Source organism: Nuphar pumila, chromosome 5, assembly GCF_984573655.1.
Source record: "Nuphar pumila chromosome 5, dmNupPumi1.hap1.1, whole genome shotgun sequence".
Lineage (NCBI taxonomy): Eukaryota > Viridiplantae > Streptophyta > Magnoliopsida > Nymphaeales > Nymphaeaceae > Nuphar > Nuphar pumila.
In genome coordinates, this window is record NC_143253.1 from 39,262,796 (window position 1) to 39,271,707 (window position 8,912).

Here is an 8,912-nt window from a genome sequence, read left to right on the forward strand (position 1 = left end):
CGAAGATGCAAAAAAGGGTTTTGTTACGACTGAGTTCCCAGGATACAACTAGGTTTGAACCTCAAGAGAGTCACTGCTTGGCAAGAACAGATGACCTCTCCCACACATGAACTCTGTAAGCCAAACCGAGAAGAAAGAAAGGAGAAAACTGGAGAGTCAGAGATTCTGATTTTCAAAAGACGAAATTAGAAGAATTTATAGACTTTTAGAGAGGCCAAAACGTTTTGCGATAAAGATTAATGGCCATAAATCTGACGGTTTGAAAATAGGACGAAAAGGTACCTGAACGGTCACCCACCTTTGAATGTTAATCAAAGGCCTCCAAAACCGTCCAACAGTCACAAAGCGCCTTAAACTCAATATAAATGATATTAAAACTTTTCAAACGGCCAGATATCTCAAAACCAAAAAATCAAAACGGATATTTGCGCCTCATATGCACCTCGCACCTCGCACCTCGCACTGCTGCGAGCGAAGTGCAAAGTGCGCCATCAAAACGCCACATTGCGCCTCAAGCGCCCTTGCGCACGCACGCGCGCACATGCGTGTGCGCGAACGGCGCGTCCGTTGCTGCACGATGCGCAGCAACGTCCGCAATCCATCTAAAGACTCAAGGCTTATCAAAGTAAAGAATAGATAACAAACTCTCTATTTAAACCTATTGAAAAACTTTTCTCTCTTAGATATGTGTAAACACCCCAAATTTTCACTCACCTCCCCAACATTTCCACCAAGCATCAACATCCAGCCTCTGAAATGGCTGGAGGGCAAAATGGTCATTTTCTGAGCCCGGACCTTGCAAAAGTCCAAATTTCATCTGAAACTCTCAATTTTTCTCTATTTTTATCTCAGATGTTCAAGATTTTAGTCCTGACAGGAGACAGACATCTCCGAGTCTTGGCTCAAGATTGCATTTCATAAGACATGACATTGCATATCATTGCATGAGCATTTCAAATCACTGCACTGCACAGCATGTCATTTCGAGGTCCAGAACTCTTGATTTCAAAATTTTCAATCCAGATTAGAATTTCAACTCTTTTCAAAATTGATTTCAAAATCCTGGGTCTTCAAAATTATCAATTCTTCCCATTTTACCCCTAGGACTCTAAATGTCAAAATATTTTCTCAGGAAAACGATCTGGATAGTTTTTAATATGGATTTTAGTCACTTTACCTCAGATTTTGCCCTTTTTGACAATTTCAAATATCTTTCTTTTACAAAATCGCCCTACAGGAGCCAACTCTTTCCAAAAATTCTTGTTTTGCCCATTAGTCCAGATTTTATGAAAATTCCAAAAAGAAGTTGTTGTTTTATCCTTATTTCAATAAAGAAGCAATGTGGGACCCACACTGAGCTGGTGTCACACAAAGCTTTTCTTTTGAAAAATTTAAATTTTGAAAAAACCCAAAAATATAGGAGCCTTGTCCCTTGGATTGGTGCCACTTGTCATTTCTCTCTCCTCCCATTTCCATGCCAAGTGTCAGTGTGGGGCTACCTTAAGAAGCTGCCACATGTCATCCCATTTTATCTGCCATGTGTCACTCTATCCATCCTGCGCCATGTGTCATTCCAAGACTACCAAGAGATGCCAAGTGTCATAGGTTGTCCTGTCTAGAAAAAGTGGAGCTTGTCTCCTCTGAGGTGGCGCCACTTGAAGTGTGTCTCCTGCAGAGGACACGTGTCAACCTCTCCCTCCTTCTAGAAAAGTAGCCTGACACATGTCTCTTCCTACTTTTCTCAAAAAAGTAGGAGACATGTGTCACTCCTAAATTCCTACAGAAAAGGTAGGCTTGTCTCCTCTGAGGTGGCGCCATCTGGAGTGTCTCCTGCAGAGGACACATGGCAAGCTCTCATTTTCTCAGAAAAAGCAAGTGCCACGTGTCATTCTCTGCTTCTTTCAGAAAAGTAGAGGACACATGTCTTCTCCTTACCTCTTTCAGAAAAGTAGGAGACACATGTCACTCCTGACCTTCTTCAGAAAAAGCAAACCATTTAAAATTCAAACAAGGCACTAGGTGGCGAAAATCCGGAGCTCTGATTTCCCAGATGGCCTATGAGAGCACCACATGTCCCTTCCCTCCTTCTCATCCCTCTGCCACGTGTCATCTTCTGCTTCTTTCAGAAAAAGAAGGTGACACATGTCTCCTTCTCACTCCTTCAGAAAAAGTAGAGGACACATGTCCTCTCCCTACTTTTTTTCAGAAAAGTAGGAGACACATGTCACTGCCCTCTTTTTCCTCCCTCTTGCCACATGGCATTGTAGGAGCCACCCTGAGGTGGCGCCACATGTCCATCCTCCATTCCTCCAGGGCCAACCTCCATTTGAAATTCGAATTCTCCTCTGAGGTGGCGCCATTTGAAGAACCTCCTCCAGCAGGCTGACACTTGGAACCATCCTGGACTGCCACATGTCCAGATCTCCTTTCACCAGAAAAAAGCAAAATTCAAATTCCTCTGAGGTGGCGCCTTCTGAGCCCACTTCTCTGTCCTTCTGACATGTGTCAAACACCTTTTGAGGTGGCACCATTCCAGGACTCCACTTGGCTCCATTTTTATTTTTTATTTTATTTTTAATAAAGGTAGCCCACCATGAGGTGGCGCCACCTGAGGGTTCTCTGTAAAAGACAAATTCGAATTTCAAACCCCTCAGATGACACCCCCTGAGATGGCGCCACATGGAGGGCTCAGATTGAGCCTGTTTGAATTTCAAAAATTTTTCAGAAAATTTATAAAAACAAGGGTTCACGCCCAGCCTGAGGAGATCAATTTTGTTTAGCTCTTGTGAACTTGGAAAATCCGACCTAGCCTTCCTAACATCTGATTTTGAACCTTGGAAATCGTGCCCCCTTTGGCGCATTGAAGAAGGTGGAGTAGAGCTCGTGCTGTGGCCAATTCGATTCCAACAGAGCTCAATTTTGGTGGATCATCCGAAGCTCGGAGCGAAGGACGAAGGAAGCTCGTGATAGCTGCCCCTTTCAAGAGCTCCTACGCTGCGTAACGAAGCAAGGTGCACTTCTTTTCCCCTTGATGTGATTCTATAATCCGAATCGGGAGTCGTTTGAAGAAAGAGCTCATCCGAGGGATGGATTGAGCTATTCTCATAAAACGACATATATAAAAATGTTTTGTTATGCTTCCTTAATGATTTTTAACATTCATATAGTTAGCTAGGTTTAATTTGCATTTTATTTCATTCATTTAGCATATTTCATGAATTAATTAGGATTAATTTAGCCTTTATTTCAATTCTGCTTATTTTAAGTAGGTCTCTGTTTTTGTCAGTCAGTCCACACGTCATTTCATGCATTTGTTTTTTATTAAAAATCTCAAAAAAATCACGGAATGCGCCCTTAGGTGTCCCTAAAATTTTGCCAAAAATTCGGATCCATTTGAATTTGTTTACTGCGGTAAACATTCAAAATGGCAAGTCGGGTTTTGTTACCCGGGATACGTTTTGAAAATCATGTGCCAACTTGTAAAATCGAGATATCCCTCATGGGAGATCCGATTTTCGATCCGAAAGATGTTCTGAACTAGGAAGAATGTCTAGTTTTTAATATGAATTTTTCAGATTTTTCTAAGTTTTTGTACATCTGACAAAAATCCGAGAGTTTGGGACACGTGTCAGAGCCTAATTTGGGCCTCTGAGATCTTGGATCGAATTAGGGCTATGGTTTCTCTTTGTGTGTTGCTCCAAATCCGAAACTGTAAAAAATGAAAGTTGTATCCGAGATGGCCTCTGTTTGAATCTGAAAGCCTGTAATTTTTAGAACAGTGTTGACCCCTGCTTCGGATTTTTCTTGTCAGCCCCCTGTTTTGCTACATTTGTCTGTCCTGTTAGTTTAGGCAGAAATAGTTACATTTTTATATGTGTTTCCGTTGATCAAATGCCAAAGTCATAAACATGAAAGTTGTTCATGTAGGTGTCGTGCATAACTATGATTAATTTCATAAATTTCCATGGCCGTTTTGTATTTCTTTAGCATTTTACATCATATTAGTGTGATTTTTACCTCTGTCAGAACTAAATCTCTGTTATTGAACTCACCATGGTTCAAATCCCGAGGCTATAAAAACCAAAAATATTCCATTTCGGGTCTTTTAGCAGTCTGCAAAATATCAGAAGTTTTCATGGTGTAAATCTTGCATTATCATATTAGGCATTGCATTTGGTTCGGATCCATAGGCAAAATCCATCATTTTTAGGACTTTCCTTGAATTTTAGCATTTAAATCATATCATTTCGTAATTTTTAGCATTCTAGGTTGTTTATCAGAGTGTTTAGATGCTTCATACCGAATTTGGTGCAATTTGGAATCCATTTGAGGTTTGGATCATCCATAATACCAAAACAGGGTCCCGCAGGACCCGGATCCAAGCGAAAAACAAGCGAAAATCGTTATTTTGGATAAATTGCAAAATGCCAAATTCTGATTTTACAGTCCTAATGTGTTTAGCAGCATGTCATCATGTCGCTTACTGTATCTCATCATCATTTGATTCAATTTGAATTTCGAAATCTCAATTTTACCAAGTTTTCCTTCAAAAAACCCTGATTTTAAAGGTGTAACTTTTATTTTAGGGGTATTTTGGTCATTTTGACCACCAATTCCGAATTTCAAACTGTTTTCTACTGAGTTTCTTGCATTTTCATTATTTCAAAATATCAAGGAAGCATGAGAATAGGGTTTATATCCAATTAAATCCAATAATTTCATAATATTATTGGAAAATCTTGGAAAAACCCACATATTTGAGCTAACCCAATTTCAAGTTTGGCAGGAACAATAAAAAAAAAAGGAGCTGAAGTCTGCAAATTTCTTTTATTTCCTTTATTTAGTGATGTAATAATGTAAATTTTGGAATAAGAGAGTTAATTTCCTGCTTAGACTAGGATGCATATCATATAGTTTGAATTTATGCAAATATCCTGCTGATGTGATGCATACATCTTATTTCAAAAGCACTATGGATGTTCACGAATGGCACGTGCACCAACTCTTAGGGAGTTGATGGACTCGGTGGGATCCATATTTACGGCCCTAGTCGGAATATGGACGAGACCCAGATCCGTCATCTTTCTACTAGTCACATTGAGCCTACACTCTTAGGCTATCTTAAAATGCACATCATATTTCTGAAGTTTTCAAAATCATGTGCATCAAATCAACTAAGTTCTGAACATATTCATGGCCACAGTCAGAATATGTAAAGGATTTATTTGGACTTAATGCACATTTTCCAACCAATTCCTCAGAAAATCTTCTCAAAGTGCATTCATTCACTCATGTCATTTGCATCATGAAATCATTGATTTTCTCAAGATTTTCTCAAGAAAACTTCATTATCAAGAAATCGATTTCTCAAGAAATTCTAAGGATTTTTCAAAATCGGTTTTCCAAAGACAAGTTTTTCCACAGTTTTCCCTGGAAAATGATATTGTCTTAAGAGACTCAAAAGAGTTTTCCAATCTTTCTCCAAGATCCAAAATCGATTTCCAAGTATTTCAAAAGGTAAAATTCCCAGGATTTCGATTCCCCAAGTTTTGAATTTCCTTCTCCAATGAGCTTTCCTATAAAATTTTCATCACTTTCCTAAGAAAACTCTCAAAGTCCAAGTTTTCCTAAGAAGTGTTTCCCTTTTCAAACATTCACCTTTTCTCAAGAATCACTTCTATTTTCCCAGGATTTTCAACCATTCATGATTTTCCCACATCTTTATGAACTTTCTCATGATTTCAAAAACTCTTTTTTATCTGAGTTTCCTGAGAAATTGACCCTTTTCCTGAGAGAATCTTTTCAACTCCAAATATTTTCCAAGCATACATCATGTTTTCCCAAGCTGCATTTTCCAAACTCTCATAGCACATGCCTGAATTCTTTGTGCATATAGGGTAGAACACGATTTTGATGATTTAACTAAGTCAAGCATAGTTTTGGTCCTTGGTTCGATTACCCCTGTTAAAGGCGGCAGGAACGGTCGAACCTCGTACCGACAGGTCGAGCCCCATCCCATGGATTTTCCCGCAATTTTCAAAACGGAGGCGAGTATTTCAAAACATTTCCAAAATCCGGTCAAGTTTGAAGCGCGAAAGCGTTTCCCCTCTCTCTCTTCCGCAAGGAACGGAAGACGGGGGAAAAATTTCGCGACGATAACAGGTTTGGCGACCGTGATGGGACCTGTCCTCGTCTGGTCAAAGTAATGCTTGACTTAGTTCAATTATCGAAATTATGTTCACAAAATGTCAGCTCTTTTACTTTCAATATCATGTGAGCCTAGGAGCCTAGATTCTGACCTAGCTGACATCGAATGCATATGGCTTAGGCATGGTTTGGTAGGACCATATTGAGGAAAAATTTTCATGCTCACATAGACTTAGGTCTAAATACAATCCTCCTCAATTTAGGATCTGAATGCAAACAATGTATGCTTCTTCAAAATTTTCAAAATCTATCTCTCTAGGACTTAGAGCCCTCTATTTCTTGCATGTGATCATTTTTTTCAAATCTCCATTACCTATCATTACCCGGTCTTCACGTTGCTGGGCTCTCTTTCAGAACCATAGTTCGGGACAGAGCCTCACAACTGGGCCAACTATTTGGGTTAACACCCCCCTACCACGTACCGCGGGCCACAGTCCGAAGTATATTGGTAGGCGCTCAAGGATGTTGGAAAACCTTACCCTAGAACCGGAGTTGAAATTCTATGCCACGTACCTCGGATTTCGATTCGGGTATATCGGCATAACTGGATCGGACAAAGATGATCTGAACCTAAAGTTAGGATTAAGGTCCTACAGCTGTTTTCAAATGGATGCATCTAGAGTCAGCCTTTTAGGGAGTGCTGAATGTGCATAAATGTTTGTGCAGGATGTGATTGTATGTGTATGATTTCCTTAATTTTTTATATTTCCCAATGTTTTCCAACTTCTTAGGTCTTTTCCAAAACATCTTTATTTTCCACAAGATGTTTTCTCAAACCCTGGATGATTTCCACAAATATCCAATTTCTTTCAAAACTCCAGGCGATTTTTCATTCTACCTTTCTACTGGATCTCGAATTTCTAGCTGCATTTTCATCCTGCCTGCAAAATTTTTTTTCAAAATTTCTCACATTTTCCTAAGTCTCATTCTGAGTCTTTCTCTGTTTTCAGTTCGATGGTATCCAGTCAAATCGATCCTATCTTTCCTGAAGGTCACATCTCCTTCGAGGTGCGACAAGGTCGTCCTGAACATCGAGCCCTTAGCACCGGAACTTTCATTCCCCGGTGGTATTATTCCTGGCTAAAGAGCTTTTCCCGAATGTTCCCGGACCATTTGAGTGAGTGCGGATTAGAGCTGGCATCAGCAGTCGGAAAGCAGACCATCAACGGCAACCTGATCCATGCAATGGCGGAGCGATGGAATCCTCGGACGTGTACCTTCTGGTTTCCATGGGGAGAGATGACCGTTTTGATGGATGAGTTTTCAGAAATCATGGGGTTGCCAGAACCAGCTGGTCGACCAGGAGACCCATTAGAGCATCAATTCCTTATCAATGTCAAGGGTTTGGACCCCCGAGACTCCTTAGCTCGTATGACAGGCCGCCGATCTTGGCCCCTGATCCAGTTAGAAGGAGATGAATATGTTGACCTACTTGAGTTGTACCGCCAGTACGGGACCTTCGTCGAAGTCCGCTCGCTTTCAAGAACAGCCAAAGAAAAGATTCAGAATGCGATGGTTCTGTGCACTGTAGGACTGTCCCTTTTCCCAGATGGACAGAACTACATGGACATCAGAACAATTCAGCTCATGAAAAGATGAGGAAGTCGGCAGACTAATCGCCTCTCTATAGCCATGGCAGCGCTCGCCTTCTTATATCGTGGTTTGACTCAATTCTCACTGGGAGAATCCATTTTAGTTGAAGGATGCATCTACGCACTTCAGTCCTGGTTTTTCCAGCATGTTCTAGCCCGAGCAAGCTCTTTCAGATTCAATGGTCAAGAACTCCTTCCGGTGGCGCAGTACCGATCCATGATTAACAACATTCAAGAGGATGACGTAGTCTGGGACTATTTTGATCGGCAGTTGTCTCCTCCCAGATATACCTACGCTTATGGCAAGCGATTCAAGTTGCTAGGACCATTCTTCTGCACTTACTACCAACCAGAGAGATGTGTTCGACAGTTCTCCCAGAGGCAGCAGTACGTTGAAGCCCGACTGTTATCAGGAGCTATGGCAGAGTTCGATCTCACCTCCGCACAATGGTCCGGGGCATATCATTCTGCCCGCTACGGCTGGGATTCCTTTGTCTCTCTTAAAATCTTTCCAGGTCCTAGAGTGTCTGCCGACTATCGTGAATGGTGGCAAATTGTTTGCCCCCCCCTCTTTGTCAAGATCAATAAAGTCATGTTTTTCTCATTTCTATAAAACTGTCTCTCTTTCCATTGTGGTTTGACGACCTCGCCTAGGTAACAAGGCATATTTTCGTTGTTTATCTCTTTTGCAGAAGGAATGACAACACAATTGTCGTGATCCCCACGACGACTCAGTCCCTAGTAATGGGACATCTTTTCTAAATTGTCTACCATATTTTCAGCAAATATTTCTTCCAAAAGCTAATTCCTTTAAAATCTAATCAGGTCTTTGCCCTGCAGAGAGCATCCATACCATTTGATGGTTGAGACAAGATCAGGCAAAAGAACCACGGCATCCCAGTACTCGTCAGCCTCGGAAGAAGAGATGAGTTCCCCTCGATCTGAGAAGAGTCGAGAACAGCAGCAAGAAGATGACGGCATAGACCCTCAAATGTATGCCATGTTCAGAAAAATGATGAACAAAATGATGAATGAGCAGCTCGGGACCAACTCAGAAAGGAATCCATTTAGAGAAAAGTTCCATGGTCGTAGGAGTAAGAAGGCTCCCAAGAA